The sequence below is a fragment of the Dama dama genome, chromosome 25 (assembly GCF_033118175.1).
Source record: "Dama dama isolate Ldn47 chromosome 25, ASM3311817v1, whole genome shotgun sequence".
Classification (NCBI taxonomy): domain Eukaryota; kingdom Metazoa; phylum Chordata; class Mammalia; order Artiodactyla; family Cervidae; genus Dama; species Dama dama.
This window is the reverse complement of record NC_083705.1, coordinates 15,661,386-15,678,164: the sequence shown is the minus strand read 5'-3', so window position 1 is coordinate 15,678,164 and position 16,779 is coordinate 15,661,386.

The following is a 16,779-nucleotide window of genomic DNA, read 5'->3' as shown; positions in this document are numbered from 1 at the left end:
ATGTGGTTGGTCTCATGATAGCACACAAAGCTCGTTTTTATGTACCCTGTTCCCTCTGCCTGGAATGTCCTTTGTCTTGCAGGAGACTTATAAACTCCTCCTGATCCTTCAAGATTAAATATTATATTATCATTAAGCCATAACTCACCTCTAGATAAAAACCCTAGAGAAACTTATACACCAGGAAACAAACAAACCCGAACATTTACAGCACTGGGTAAATAGCCAGGAGTAATAGGTAAATTGTGGTGTGTTCATACAACAGGATACTGCCACAAAGCAGTGATGTACTGAACATTAATGACGCTTGTAAGCAATGCAGCATGAAAGAAGCAAAGATGAAAAATTATATCTATTCTATGATTTCCTTCATATAAATTTCCAAAGCTGGCACAACTAAACCATAATGTCTAGAGATATATAGGTGGTCAAGCTATAAAGAAAAATGACAGCTGTGATCACCATAAAAGTCAAAGAAGAGGAGAGGTTGTCAGGGTTGGGGGAGCATGTAAGGGCTTTTAGGGTACAGATGATGCTCCGTTCCTTGAAATCGATCCTGGTGACTTGGTGTTTATTCTTTGATTCACTGCACATTTGTATTTTGTGCACTTTTCTGTGTGTATGCTACAGTTAGTGATTTTTAAAATGGTAAAGAAAAAAAAAAGTCTATGGTCATCCCACCCTGAATGTGTCCAATCTCGTCTGATCTCAGAAACTAAGCAGAGTCAGGCCTGGTTGGTACTTTGGGGCTTCCCAGGTGGCACTAATGGTCAAGAACCCACCTGCCAATGCAGGAGACATGAAAGACACGGATTCTATCCCTGGATTGGGAAGATCCCCTGGAGGAGGGCATGACAGCCCACTCCAGTATTCTTGCCTGGAGAATCCCCACAGAGGAGCCTGGTGGGCTACAGTCCATGGGGCCGCTAAGAGTCAGATAGACGTGACTGAATCGACTTAGCACACAAAGGGGAAAAAATAAAATTGTCCAACTGGCAATTCATGGTTAAGAAATGTCATAAAAATGCAGACATGATCTTCTTGATTAGAGCCCCTGTGAATGGACAGAAGCCCTCTGTGGTCCTTTGTTGATAAGGGAGCTTCCTACACCAATGTCAAACATAATGCTTCAGTAGATGGGTGAAAGAAATACATATCCTTCCTCTGGTATACCATGACTGCTGTAGCATGGAAATATGTTTATAGAAAATAAATCGATCCAGTATTTTTTGAATATGCTAAATTCTTGCTTTGTCTTGTCTGCCCAGAGCAGGGCCTTCAGAATGTGACTCACCGCATTGGTATTCTCCCTCCTGGGGTCACCTCTTCCATGGAGGCAAATTTTAAAGCTGTTTCTGGAAGCCAGCCTTGGCTGGCATTACGACATACACAATTTTGTAATTTAAAAAAAATAAATAAATAAGGAAGAATCACAAACTCCCCTGAAGCTGGGAGGCAGAGAGGTGCATCAGAGGTTATCACATCCTGCCTCCTCCAATGCCCCCTGTGGCTGCAATTGGCTACAGTCTCCTTCTTCATTCCTGGTCCTGAACTGGTGGGCGTGGTCGCTCTGGGTATTAAACAGCTGCCGGGCCTTCTGCAGGCAGCTGCTTCTCAAGGCTGTGTGTAATGAGCCTGGTACCCCAGCCCTTGGACCTCTTGGCTCTCAGGCCCACGATACGCTCCAGTGTGCAGGTAGAAATTACATGCTCAGAACATAAGATTCTTTTCTGGCAGCTTTTGCTTTTTTTTTAAGCACAAGAGATCAGCATTTTATGCTGAAGCTCAGGTTCTCAGAAGGGGGTGGGAGGCTAATATGATCAGCTGAGTGTCTTGACATTTTGCCCGTGAACCACGGGAACTGAACCACGGCAGGTAGCAGCAGGGATAGGAGGCGACACTCAGACTACGCTGAAATCACGATGAAAAATCTAACCACCTAGCCATCACTCTGACTGCAGCTGGCAGGGGGCCAAAAATAAAGGGTAGGATGCTAAAAGTAAGGGTAATGGGGTATCGGCTGCTGTTTTGTTTTTATCTCTGGAAGAATTTACTTAAGTTGTTAGACTTTGTAACGTTACATTGAAGAAGGATTTTAGGATTTTATAAAAAGAGGCATCTGCTGGAAAAAGAGACACAGAATGCAGAGAAAAACAGAGATGGAGAGAGAAGTTGGAAGCAGAGACAGACGAAGAGAGCTACAGAGACAGTGAATGGGAACTCTCCTTGGCTGGGTTCACTTTTCCTGTTAGGATGTCAGAACCCTTTACACCTCTCCAGATTAGTGCTGCCCTTAAACCCATTTAATTACTGTGATGGATTGCATACTTGCCACCAATAGCCTTGTTCTCACTTGCCCTAACTACTAATGTGCTGTAAATATGGCCTTTCAGAAAGGAATCAGGTTTGATGTGAATTTGTGCTCACCTATGCTGATGACACGCGGGATGATAGAGTAGTTGCCGTCTGCCAGTGACTCACTGCACTGGCTTGGCCTGGCCCAGTGCAGCCGGACAGAGGGCACTGCTCTGCCTGCATGCAAGTCCAGGCTCGGTTCATCCATAGAAATGTCTCCAGCAAAGGACGGCATTTCCCGCAGGAGCAGAAAGAGCTCTGGTGATTGTTTGGTGAACAGCTGAGTCCTAGAGGACTCTTCCAAGCGATGAGCAGCTTCAGCTTGAAATAACTAAACAGCTTTTCACAAAAAGGGGTGGAGGAGCAGGGGAGACTGAGGAGCTCCAAGCAGCAAAAGGGTTACAGCATAATTAACTCCTAGATGGTCTCACGGATGGTATTGCAGGGCTGTCCAACCCAACCCAGAGCTTCCTCCCTGGCTAGAATTAAGCTTAATTCAGTGTCAAAAGGGCATTAGAAAAAAAATAGCCTACACAGCATAAGAGGGAGAAATCAATGAACTTCACGGAGATAGGGTCACAGAGTGGATGATCTTTCCTGCACACTTGGCCGAGGGGGCGGATTTTAAGGGGCTGACTGTGAGATAGTCTGACCCAGACTGAAGGAAGTCTGAGTCTGGGCCATCTGGGAGAGAAACTGATGGAAATATCTGCCTGATGCCTGGAGAAGCTATTTGTTTTGACTACTGCTGCTGCTATTTTCCTTAAGGTTAGAGCCCACAGGACTGTGAAAAGCCAGTGCCCCGAACCTGACAATGTTTTCTCTTCAAGCAACTGGGGAGCCCTGTGGTCTGGCTCCCACCTGCAACAGTAGGCACAGGGCATTCAGAAAAGCAGACCACAGTCCATGGCCATCACATGTATGTATGTCAAGAGCAGATCATTTTTCATATCCCCTCCTCTTTTCAACGAAATTATTTTCATCAAAATCTAGGAATGGAATAAGAAATAGCTTGGCCAAAAAAGGCAGGAAAATTTTCATGGGCAGTGAAAATTTTCCTTTATTATAATTTGTGTTTATAATCTTGCAGTAAAAAAGAAAGGTTTATTTTACATATATGTAGAAAGAAAAAAGTACCATTTATTCAGTTTTATATCCACCTTACAGTTGAGACTTTGGTCCTTTCTTCATAATACACTGTCATGTTTGTTATTTTACGTAAAGCACTGCTCAGTAACATCTAAATAAATTTTATTAAAATCCAAATGTCTACAAAAAGTATAACTGTTTAGTGATACAACTGTGTGTGGTAATGTTTTATTTATTGGATTTTTTTTAGTTTTAAAATAAATAATTATAATTTTTAAAGCAGAATACATTTCCATTTTAAAGACATTGTTCACAATCAGTAAAATATTTCATGTGTGAACTAAAACTTGCAGTTCGCAAAAATATTATGCAGCACACATTTACAGTGTTTCATTATTTCAAGTTTTAGACACAAATACACTCTCAAAATGTCCACAGGGTATGACAGAAATTAAGAAATTCAAATTCTGTTTCTTTATCTTTTGCAATTGTTGTTTACTTCAAATCCAGTGTTTAAAGGCAGGAATATGAAGTATGGGAGCTGGAGAAACAAACTCTCATGACACAACTTCAAAATAGAATATATAGTCCATGGAATTCTCCAGGCCAGAATACTGAAGTGGGTAGCCATTCCCTTCTCCAGGGGATCTTCCCAGCCCAGGGATCGAACCCAGGTCTCTGGCACTTCAAGCAGAGTCTTGTGATTCGAGGTTTACATGTAGCTTTAGAACTCAATATAACCACAGAGATTATTCAAAATTTTGATCACTAACCTTTTTTTCCCCAGGGAAGATATTTTATTACATTATTTACAATCCAGGGCACATGGTGATAATGAAAAGCAAATTCCATTTTAGTCAGTTTTACAATTGGTTTTAAACTCTTCACACATTTGCACCCTTTGTTGCTGGAATCAGGCTGATCGTCTCCCACTTCTCTGCCCTTCCTATGCCTCTGCCTGTTATTCTCTGCCCATGACACCAGACTGAGGAATCATGTCTGCAGGGAGAACCCGGAGCACCTCCAGTAGGACTCATCAGGAGGAAGAAAGAAGAAGGGTACTAGACACAGTAACATTTATTGGAGACCCCTTTACCAAGCATTTTCACTCAAAATGACTCATTCTTCCCAATGATTCTTCACAAGAGGGGTTAAAATCCCAATGTTTAGGAATGAGGAAAAGCAGACTATAAGATGTTGAGTGGCTGACCCATGGCCCACTTCTCATAAGTAGCAGAATCCAGATTAAAACCCAGATAAGGCTGAGAACGAGGTTCCAGTTACCTCCTGAAGGCACTGCAGATTCTGCAACATCCTTAGGAGATGGCACAGAACTCCCCGGCTGGGTACAAATGCACAGAAGACAGGCTGAGTGCATTAGAACACAGCCCAGTCAAAACACTGCTGGAATTAGAACAAACTCACCTCTCCTGGACTCTCTCCTGAATTCAAGTATCACCCCTCGAATGTCATTGGACCACTGGTCCTATGCCAACAAAGGGCTTCCACCTGACTCAAGGAGGTAGAGAAAGTCTCATCGGAGGGTCTCTGAGCCAAGCCTCCTTCCTTCCTTCAATTCCTTCTTGTTTCTCTTTCTCTCTCTCTACCTCTGCCCACCTCCATCTCTCTTTCCTTCCTTTTAATGACTTTTTAAACCTACTTCCCTACCAATATCTGCATCTTGGGTGACATTGCTACAGCCCTCACATTCTTTCAGAAAATTTCTCATTTGGGACCTTGCATATTACACACAGTTCCAAAGGACTGATAAATCTTTTTTATGTACTCTTTATGACTAAAGCTCAAGGGAAACATCTTGTGTGTGTCTCTCTCTCTTCCTGCTGCATTAAAAAATGATAATCTAGCTTTCCATATGTCCACAGTTAAGATGAGGTCTTGCTTATTGGTTAGTATTGATCAGTATTCATTTATAACTGGTATAATATTTTCTCTACAGGGTGCATATTGCAATTTTCAGAATCAGGCTGCAGAAAGCTTTCAATCACATAATTGCATGATTGGGCAAAACCTGTAATCATAGTCTCTCTAATTCCCAGCAGAGCTATTTTGTCTCCATCTGTCTTCTTGCCTTTGAGTATGACTGGGGGCAACAAATACAATGCTGGCCATCTGAGGCTAGTGGAGGAAGACTGACCAAGAGAGCAAGATGAACAGCATAGTGGGAATTAAGGTGCACAGTTAAGGGACATGGGCTGGGTCCACTGCCGAGCCTTCCTTGAACTTCCTCACCTCTACAGGCATACCCTTGAGAGCCTCCATAGCAACCAGACAGGTGAGTGAAAAAGGCAGAGCAACTCAGTACTTCCTCTCCTTCCATGGCCGACAGAGGGACAGGTATCATACCCCTGTTTTCTCTTTACTAGTTGATCTATTCAAATCACATTGGAGGATAATAAGCATCTTCAGAATAACAAAAAAGTTCCAGTTAGGAGTAGCCCAAATAAATGACTTAATAACACACAAGTCTTTCTCCCACATAAAAGAAGTGGCTGAAGTGGGCAACCTAAGACTGAAATAGAATTCCCCGGTCATCAGGGACCCATGGCACTTTTTTTTCTTTCTTCTCCATCAGACTTGGCACATGGCTTGACTCTTTGAGGTCACCTCGTGATCCAAGATGGCTGTTGGAAGGCAGCCATCATCTGTTTTCTGAGAAAGAAAAGGTTGGGCGAAAAAGGAACCTCTTCCAGCTGAGGCAGAGTTCTTGAATATTTTGAGAAACTCAATCAAGTCTTCCTAGAAGACTAGGAAAGACATCTCTTTATCTAGGCACATCACCACCCAGAATAAAATCATAGCTCTGCTGATGAGGAAGAGAGGAAACAACGCTGAATGGCAGCCACAGTCTCTGCTCCAAGCCAGTCCCCCAAAGCTGAGGAGGTTAGCCACTCACTATAAGCCCACAGAGCAAGAGAAGTCTTAGAATCATCCACCTAACAACCCAGGTTTATCTTAACATTTAAAAAGAGTTTTAGCATTATAGAACTTTCTCCAAACCTCATTTAATTCTCAAAAACATGCCCCTAAGGTAAATGATATTCTTACCTTAATTTTCCAGGTGAGAAAACAAATCTAGAAAGGTTTAAGTGATTGTTTAAGGTTACATATAATAGCTAATTAGAGGGAGAACCAGGATTTCCAGGAGGCTCAGAAGGTAAAAAATCTGCCTGCAATGCAGGAGACCCTGGCTCAACCCCTGGGTCAGGAAGATCCCCTGGAGAAGAAAACGGGAACACCCTCCAGGATTCTTGCTGGAGAATTCCACAGACAGAGGAGCCTGGCAGGCTATAGTCCATGGGCTGGCAAAGAGTCAGACATGATTCAGTGACTTAACACAACACACAGAGGCAGAACCAATACGAGCAACTCAGATCTCCTGACACCTGGCACAACATTCTTTTCTTTTTAAAAAGAAATTAAAGATACAGAAAAGTACAAATATCTAGCTATTTTAAGGTTTTGCTTTAAATTTTTTAATATTAAAAAAAATTGCTGAGAAAGTTGAAATTTATTTTGTACCTCTCCTTGATCACATTCCCCTTGCTCCCCAGAGATGAGTTCGGTTCAGTTCAGTCACTCAGTCGTGTCCAGCTCTTTGTGACCCCATGGACTGCAGCACACCAGGCTTCCCTGTCCATCACCAGCTCCCAGAGCTTGCTCAAACTCGTGTCCATCAAGTTGGTGATGCCATCCAACCATCTCATCCTCTGTTGTCCCCTTCTCCTCCTGCCTTCAATCTTTCCCAGCATCAGGGTCTTTTCCAATGAGTCTGTTCTTCACATCAGGTGGCTAAAGTACTGGAGTGTGAGCTTCAGCATCAGTCCTTCCAATAAATATTCAGCACTGATCTCCTTTAGGATGGACTGGTTGGATCTCCTTGCAGTCCAAGGGACTCTCAAGAGTCTTCTCCAACACCACAGTTCAAAAGCATGAATTCTTCAGTGCTCAGGTTTCTTTATAGTCCAACTTTCACATCCATACATGACTACTGGAAAAACCATAGCTTTGACTAGCACATTAGCACCAACCATAGCTTTGACTAGCACAACTAGACAGACCTTTGTCGGCAAAGTAATGTCTCTGCTTTTTAATATGCTGTCTAGGTTGGTCATAGCTTTTCTTCCAAGGAGCAAGTGTCTTTTAATTTCATGGCTGCAGTCACCATTTGCAGTGATTTTGGAGCCCAAGAAAATAAAGTCTCTCACTGTTTCCATTGTTTCCCCATCCATTTGCCATGAAGTGATGGGACCAGATGCCATGATCTAAGTTTTTTGATTGTTAACTTTTAAGCCAGCTTTTTCAATTTCCTCTTTCACTTTCATCAAGAAGCTCTTTAGTTCCTCTTCACTTTTTCCATAAGGGTGGTGTCACCTGTGTATCTGAGGTTATTGATATTTCTCCTGGCAATCTTGATTTCAGCTTGTGCTTCATCCAGCCCAGCATCTCGTATGATGTACTCTGCATATAAATTAAATAAGAGATAATAAGTTAAATAAGAGATAATGAGATTTTTTTTTTTCTCTCACTGGAAATCCCCAGAGATAGTATCATTAATTTGGTGGTTATTCTCCTGGCCCATACTTCTCTATTTTAATCTCTCATATGCATCCACAGATAAGTTATTTTTATAGCTTTTTTCATTCAACAATTTTTTTGAATTCTATTTAGGTTAATGAATATGATGAACTACAGTTCAATCATTTTGATTTCTATGATATTCTATTATATAAATACATGTTTTATTTATTCATTTCAATTTTCCTACTAGAAATATTGAGTGGTTACTCAATAAACAGATGAGGAAGTATTCCAATAGTTTATCTTCACTATAAATCTATGAGAAAGGACTGGTGATAATCCCTGCTGTACATGGCGAGCAAACTAGAGCAAGCAAGAAACAGGAATCCGCCCAAGGTTTCATAGCTGATAAGCAACTGAGCCAGAATTGAACCCCAGAGGATCTGAATCCAGAGCCCCTACCCTTGATTTCTACTCTGTATAACTCAAGCCTAATATTCAAGATCCTTACCAAGACAGTCCTACCTTTTATGAAAATAGTGCCCCCAACACTTTGTTCCTACCAGTCAGCGTTCTGTCCAGGCCCATGGCCAACATCTGCTTTGATTGGTTGATGCCTGTACCCTAGTTTATGGCTAAATATTTTGAAGATCACTCCTATTCTATATTGACTAGACAGACACTTGTAAAATGTAAATGTGTTAGTCACTTAGTCATGTCCAGCTCTTTGTGACACCATGGACTGCAACTGGCCAGGCTCCTCCATCCATGGAAGTCTCCTGGCAAGAATACTGGAGTGGGTTGCCATTTCCTTCTCCAGAGGATCTTCCCAACCCAGGGACTGAACCCGGGTCTCCCACACTGCAGGCAGAGTCTTTACTATCTGAGCCACCAGGGAAGCCCAACAAACACTTGAGTTGATTCCAGGTCTTCCCTCCTACAAACACGGGAACTGAGAAGTAGAAATACTGACTCACAAATTATACCCAAATATACCTTTGATAAAACTATGTATCAAAGGTTTTACTGAAAACTACTGACTTCTCTGGAAAGTTGGCTACACAAATGAACTAATAAATTATACTAATAAGCGACTGTAAACTCCCATTCTTCCCTAATATTTTATGTCATCAAACTTTGTCATTTTGCCAGTTTATTGGGTATAAAATGGTATCTCCTTACCTTTACTTGCATTTTGCCCATTACTAATAAGGTGGATAGGGTTTTTAATATGTTTATTAGCCATTTTGGTTTACTCTTCTTTGAATTTCCTTTCTCTCTCCTTGATCATTTTAAAAATAGCTTTCTTCTTTTGTTTATTTTATTTTTTTCTGTATAACTTGGACATTAATCTTTTGCTATTATATCCAATATAAATTCTCCCCACTACCTCTTACCTCTGGCCCCCCTTTCTCATGTCGTATGCCATATAGAAGCTTTATATTCAATACTATCAAATCTATAAATCTTTTCCTTAATACACTACACTTTTTTGGTTACTTTTCATTCTTGAAGTAGTGAAGAAAATCTATATTGTCTTCTAATTATCTTATAATTTGGTTTCTTCTGTTTATTTCTGTGTGTGGTATAGGAGGGAATTCAAATGAATATTATTCTACTTTGAAGTCACTCCAACATCATTAATTTAATAACATGTCTTTTCCCCAGTGATTTTTTTAGTACCACTTCTAATATAAATGACCAAGTTCAATAAATAGACTGGTTTGTTTCTTGATCATCTATGCTATTTCACTAATCTGCTTTTTATTCTTTTTTTTTTTTTCAGTTTAATTCTCTGGCTAAAAAATAATGCCTGTCTGAGACTTACACCCTCCATCTGCTCATATAATTCTTATTGTCCTAATGCTGAACATAAGCCTAAAAGTTTGGTAATTGCCTGACAGTTCTTCAAGATAGTAGGCTAGAAGGCAGGTGGTCTCTTTGGTCTCCCTATCGGAGATTCCACTTGCACTGCTGAGGGATCTAGGTGTTTGGAATGCTTTCCTCTGCAGTAGAGGGAAGAACAAATTCTAGATGTCAAGAGCAAGAAGGAATGAGTCTCAGGCTCTGCATCCACAGAGGTACCCGCTACTGATATCCACTCTTCAACATCTTATGAATAAATCTCAGTGAGAGCACATCATTCATAATCATCATTCTTATTAATTTAGGTTGGCCAAATATCCCAGTTTCTGATTACACAAGTATAGAAAGAAACTTGGGGTGGGGGGGCGGGAATCAGTTTCAGAACTTAAAGAACAAAGAAATTTTTTATATTACATTGCTTTCTATAAAGGACGATATTCACACTACATAATGGTCTGTGGTTTTTAGTCCTTGACAGGGTTCATCTGTCCATATGTACTCATGATCTAAAATCTGGCTAGGGAAAAACTCCCTTCTAGCACAAGTTACACGCACTGTAGGCTGAGAATGCAAACATGATGGACTGATGCTCTGCACACAACTCCCTGAAGTAAAGAAGGGTAGGAAAGAAATAGACCCCTCACAGCAATCCTGAGTGTGACTGCAGCAGTGTCTGTCTGCATGAGCAACAGGACTCAGGTTAGGGATGGGGGCGTGAGGAAGATGGGGGTAGTCCAGGAATAAGCATCTCATGGAGTCTAGCTTCTGACCATCACCAACCCCAACCACAATGATTAGAAACATGAGCCACATTCTTAGTTAGCATTAAGAAGAAGAGCATAGGCAGGCCTGACAAAAAATGTTTTTTAACTCAAACCACCAACTAAATTAAGCCACCAGCTTTATTTTTCATATTCTACCTGGTCTGCAGAATTTTTAAGCTCCTGCTAAAGATTCCTGCATGGCAGCTTTGAGAATACGCCACAGTCCAGTCAGAAGATTGTTTTCAATATTAGAATGCATTTTCCGACAGGCGATTTGACTATCCTAGGCCGGTGATAGGTAGAGGGTGGGAGAGTGGAGAAGAGCTATTTCTGAAGACACGAGAACTTTCTGGTTCTGCCGATGAAACTGCATAAAAAATGGCACGATGCTGGTTGCATGGAACCAACATTAGAGATTCACAGATTCTATACTTTCTGGTTACCTTCCCTCCCCCTACCCCGGCCTTACCCTCACTTCCATCTTCTCCTAAAACAATTTTACAAAAGTGAAGTGAGATCACTTTTAATCATTCAAGGATATTTGAGGATATTTCTGATTTGATTTTTCCAGTAGTCATGTATAGATGTGAGAATTGGACTATAAACAAAAAACTGAGCGCCAAAGAATTGATGCTTTTGAACTGTGGTGTTGGAGAAGACTCTTGAGAGTCCCTTGGACGGCAAGGAGATCCAACCAATCCATCCTAAAGGAGATCAGTCCTGGGTGTTCATTGGAAGGACTAATGCTGAAACTGAAAATCCAATACTTTGGCCACCTGATGTGAAGAACTGACTCATTGGAAAAGACCCTGATGCTGGGAAAGATTGAAGGCAGGAGGAGAAGGGGATGACAGATGATGAGATGGTTGGATGGCATCACCGATGGGATGGACATGGGTTTGTGTAGGCTCTCGGAGTTGGTGATGGACAGGGAGGCCTGGTGTGCTGCAGTCCATGGGGCTGCAAAGAGTCGGACATGACTGAGTGACAGAACTGAACTGAACTGATCTGTAGCCACTAATTTCTATAACAAAAATGATATGCAGCTCAGATTAAATTTGAATAAGTAGGCAATTGACTATATATCCAAGGATATTTTCATTAAAAGTTTTTTTGTCTCCTGCATTAGAGCTGACATGTCTCTTCTCATCTTCACCAAACAAAAATGTTGTTCTAAAAAAGGAGAACAACCCAGGCTACCCATTTGCTCAAAGCAAGTTGAGCAGAGAAGGACGTGAGTACTCCACTGCCTTCTTAACAAACCGTATTGTACTTCCCCTGTAGTACTGCTCTCTGAGTCCATGTCTAAGACCATGGTTTAGGTAAGCCTTGTTTTAGCAAGAATCTCTTGCTTCAGCCAGTAATAAACTACCTTGAACAGGATTCAAGACTCAAATGCCATGCAGTGTAGTATATGCTACATGTCACATTTGTGCAAGTCCCCAGTGCAACTGGTGGCACATTTTTATTTCTTTTTACTCTATTTCTTAACATGCAGGCTTGATTGGAAGGCTTATGTCAATTACTCTAATATTCTAACTTTGTTGTGGTTGTACATTTTAATGAAAACTCTTCCTCCTGAAAGACAGGATCTATGGAACCTTTAGATTTTCTTCCTGTATAATAAAACAAGAGCTTGGATTCAATTGGCCAACACATACATTTGCTAAATAAGGTTTTCCTTAAATGTCACTCATTCATTCAACAAGCATGTACTGAGCACTTCTTAGACTCCAGGTATTGTGCTTATCTGTGAGCACAATAGTGAATGAAACAGATGTGCAGGGTCCCCGCCTGTGTGGTGGGTACCGTCCACTGGCGGATGAAGAAGAGCAAATATTTAGTTCCCGGGCAGAAAGGGAAAAACTGGATGCTCTGATTGAAAATAGTGCTGTTACTAGGCGGAAGAGCAGAGGAAGACCTCTTGGAAATGTGACATTTAAGCCAAGTCCTAAAAGATGAGGCCAACCCACCATCCAAATGGAAGGGGGAAGAGCGTGGGCTGATCAGCACCTGTGAAGGGCCTGCGGAGCGCTTGGACTGCCTCCGCTCACCACGCTGCCCATCTGCCCCGAGCAGCGTGCGGGGGGCAAGTCCAGTCCTTCTGCCCCCAGGCAGGCGTCCGGGCCACTCCTCAGCCTGGTCCTCTCTCCTCTGCGGCCTGCTCCAGCCCTCACTGGTTTCCTCCACAACGCCCCACCTAGCCATGTACGAGGTTGTAGTATCTTCAGATGGTCCCTGTGGTTAAACCTGCCCCGCTCTGAGCTGTGTGACCCCACTGAGCCCAGAGGGTGGGAGCCTCTTGGCACCGCCGCCCACAACACCCGCGGCGGCGCTGAAGCAGAACCTACGCGGGCTGCATGGAAATGACCTGGCGGAGCAGGTGAGCAGCCGTGGCTAAGCCGCTTTTCTATCTGCATCTGCTCATATTAGACAAAATGCAGATAGGCCCCATCTCTCTCTGTTCTATTTAGCATTTATATGACACCTTTCAGCACAGAGAAATGAGTAAGTGGAACCAGAAGTGGCTGTTCGGTGCACTCATTCCCCCCAGCTCCGCTGCAGCCAGGCATCTGGTCCCCACCTGCCCCACCCCTCCTTCCCGAGGGGCGCAGGCTCCGCACTTTGCTTTCAGCAGCGCCCTTCCCTCAGAGACGCACGCTGTTGAAAGCATGCATTGTCTGCGCTACAGGGAGAGTGCGGGTAGCACGTTACAAATCTGAGCTGTTAAGTGATAAATGAGCAATGAAAAGCGTCCTGACATCATTAAGGTGTTCAGGAACACTTGCCCCGCTCCGCATCGCCCCCATGCAAGCGCGCAGACAGACTGGCTTGCAGGGTGACCGAAGCCGGTCTAGGAGTCACAAAGTGGATCATTCCTATCCTATGGGGTTTTCCTAGATTCTGCCAGTTGGGCACAGGCACTTTATAAAGACTGTTAGTCTCAGACCTTTGCAGACTTTCTTAGAGGATAGGGGGCTTCCCTTGTGGCTCAGCTGGTGAAAAATCTGCCTGTAATGCAGGAGACCTGGGTTTGATCCCTGGGTTGGGAAGATCCCCTGGAGAAGGAAAAAGCTACCCACTCCAGTATCCTAGCCTGGAGAATTCCATGGACTGTATAGTCCATGAGGTCTCAAAGAGTAGGACAGGACTGAGCGACTTTCACTTTCACTTTAGAGGATAGGACTTTCCAACTGTATGAAAAAGAACTGCCTGGAGTATTCCCAGATATACAGCAGCCCCTCTGCACTAGCCCCTCCCCTGCCAGCTCCAGGTTCTGGAAGCCCTCCTGCAAACCCACAGGACAAACCTCTGGACTGGCCCCTCTTGCAGAATCCACACCACATTCTCCAGATCCTCCTGACTCCACCAGGACCCAGCACTGATGGGGAATCCAGGACGGACTGCCTGGTTTGCGAAAGAGCAGCTTATGTGATATGAGAGATAACATTTGCCAGGGCATCTCTTTAAGATCCTTTCAAGCACATCTTCACCTCTGGAATGCTGTGGGGCAGGGGTGGGGGTGAGGTAGAGCAACCCCTGTACTTCTACCTACTAGTGTTGTAAAATTCTAAGTTTCTAGAGAAGAGTTCAGGTGTTGGTCAGCAAAAGCAGTGGAGGGGCTGGATTAATGTCCTCACGGCTCCGTAACTACTGATTTGCTTTTAGGGATCTGAAGGCCATTGGTGTTGAGGAAGGAACATAATTCCATGATAACATATTGTAACAATATGAGTATAAATCCTGATTCTGAAAAAAAAAAAAAAAAATCCTGATTCTGTCTCTTAGCAGCTGAGTTACTTTGGACAAGTCACTTAGCATCTTGGTTTCCTTACCTGTAAACTAGGGGCAAATGGTGACAGGTATCACATAAAATATTGTAAGGATCACAGGAAGGCAAAAGTTCCATAGTCAGGGCAGTGTCTGGCACATAGAAGGAATGTTGTAAATATTTACTGTTTATCGCAGACCTATTTAATATGACAGGCACTGAATTGCATGTTTCATTTGGTTCTCTAATTTAATCCTACAACAACTCTCAAATGTAAGGCCTGTATTTATAATCACTATGCTATTCTCACTGAGTTTCCCTACGAGAAATATTTTCATGTCAGTGGCTATTCCTGCCTGCAATTTTCCCTTGAAAAATTGCTCCAGGATGGGTACTTCCTAAGGGGAAGCTTTCTCCATTAGCTAGACAGGAGGGGAAAGGCAAGGGCAAGCCTTGACCCCCCATTACCAAGAAATCAACCGTGGAAGTGAGTCATCTTTCTCTCGCCACTGGGCTGGATGTGGTGATTAATGAGAGACGTTTAAGATTAATACACTTTCTTGTTCAAGTTCTGAAAATTAAAGCCCTTGGAAATGTGAGCCCAGAGAACAAACGAAAAAGAAGTAAAACGGGATTCTCTAGTTAGTTGCCTGCTTTCAAAAACTCAACCCCCTCCTGGCAAAATGCAGAAGATCGCCTAGCCTTGTCTACGTCACGTTGCTTTCCTGTTCTCCCTCCTCGCCTCCCAAAGAACCTTAGTTCCAGCCAAAAGGGTTATCACAGATCCTCGGCACAGTTTCCAAGTTACCAAATGAGACAGTGGAACAATTGATTGCGCTGGCACAGGCCAGCGGTAGGAGATAAGGGGCCCAAGCAGCTGTTGTCACTGCGTTTTTTTTTTCAAAGCATGGGTGCACAGGCTGTACTGGCCTGAGCCCTTGAGATTCTTGGGAAAGAGAAGCTCGCTCAGCTCAAGTCTTACCAAGGCCAGGCTCCTCAGGGCTCCGTGCTGTGCTGGCCACCTAGCCAAGCTCACACCACCCCATCCTGAGAGGGGCTCCGAGACCCAGCCACCAGGAGCAGCCTTTGGCTCCGTATGTCACCATCAGAGTTAGGCCACCTGAGCACTTTCCACTGTGATGAAAGTGCTTCTCGGCTTTCCCTTTAAATATCAAAACAGGGTCACTGAAGAAGGAACTTTCATTTTTATTCATAAGGCTAAGGAAAACAAAGCTGAGAGATGTTGAGAAGCTCACCTACCATTGGACAGCTGTTTATGGCAGGGCCGGCATCGGAGCCCAGACCTTGGACCCTGAACACACTGCTTGAGGATGAGGCAAGACAAAAGAGAAGCATAGGAAGTGAGGAGAAGGAAGGAGATAAAAGCAGAAGATGTGATGCAAGACTTAACATGAAGATTCAAAGCGTTCTGCACAGCCTTGACGGCTGACAGCGTGGAGGCCCTCACACGGCAGGCACGGTTCTTCTCCTGCGTTCCCCGGGACGAGGTCCCCCAGCCTAACTATCCTCTGGTTCTAAGCCCTCCCAAACTGCCTGGCCTTTAGGAGAGAGGGATGATGGGGAAAGCTATTCTCAGTCCTTCAAGCAAACAGGAATCTGCAAGCAGACAGTAAAGCCGGAGCATCTACTGGGGAGAACGTTTGAACATTTATTCACCAAAGGAAGCTCACAGTTATTCAGTGTTTTTTCTGGGGCAGGCACCAAGAGAAAAACATTTACACGTAAGAACTCATCTCATGCATTCTCACCACAGCCCTTTCACATCCATCCAAGTCTCCCCCTAACTTTGCAGATGAGGACACGGAAGGACAGACAAGACGCATCACTTCACTTGAGGTTCTTAAATTCTGTGTAGCTGCTCTGGGGACAGGGCCCAGGCAGTAGACTATTTTCAAAGCACCCCCTGAGGGTCTCATGTGCTGCTGGGGTCAAGAACCACTTGACTGAGCCAGTGCAAAGATGCTATAATCACATAATGCCTTGCACTGTGAACTGTTGCCTACAAATGTTTTATGTCTCCACTTAGACGGTTAACTCCCAGGCGTGATAAGGTTGAACAGGAAGAAGGTCTTATAAGAACCTGAAGTCTGTTCTTTCAGTACTGGCACTGCGGGGTGAAGTTGGGGTGTGAACTGCAGCATCCTTGGAGCCTGCAGACTCAGATCAGACACAAGGACAGCACCCTTCTCACGGTCAAGGCCGACTGTACACCAATCCTTTCATGTATTCGATGAGGTCAGTATTACTCTTATTATTCCCATTTTACAGATGAGGAAACACAGGCACCAATGGTTAGGGACGCACAACTAGTAAATAACAGAGCTTTGAGTCGAACACCGTCTGGCTCCAGGGCCAGGTCTAACCCAGTGTGAT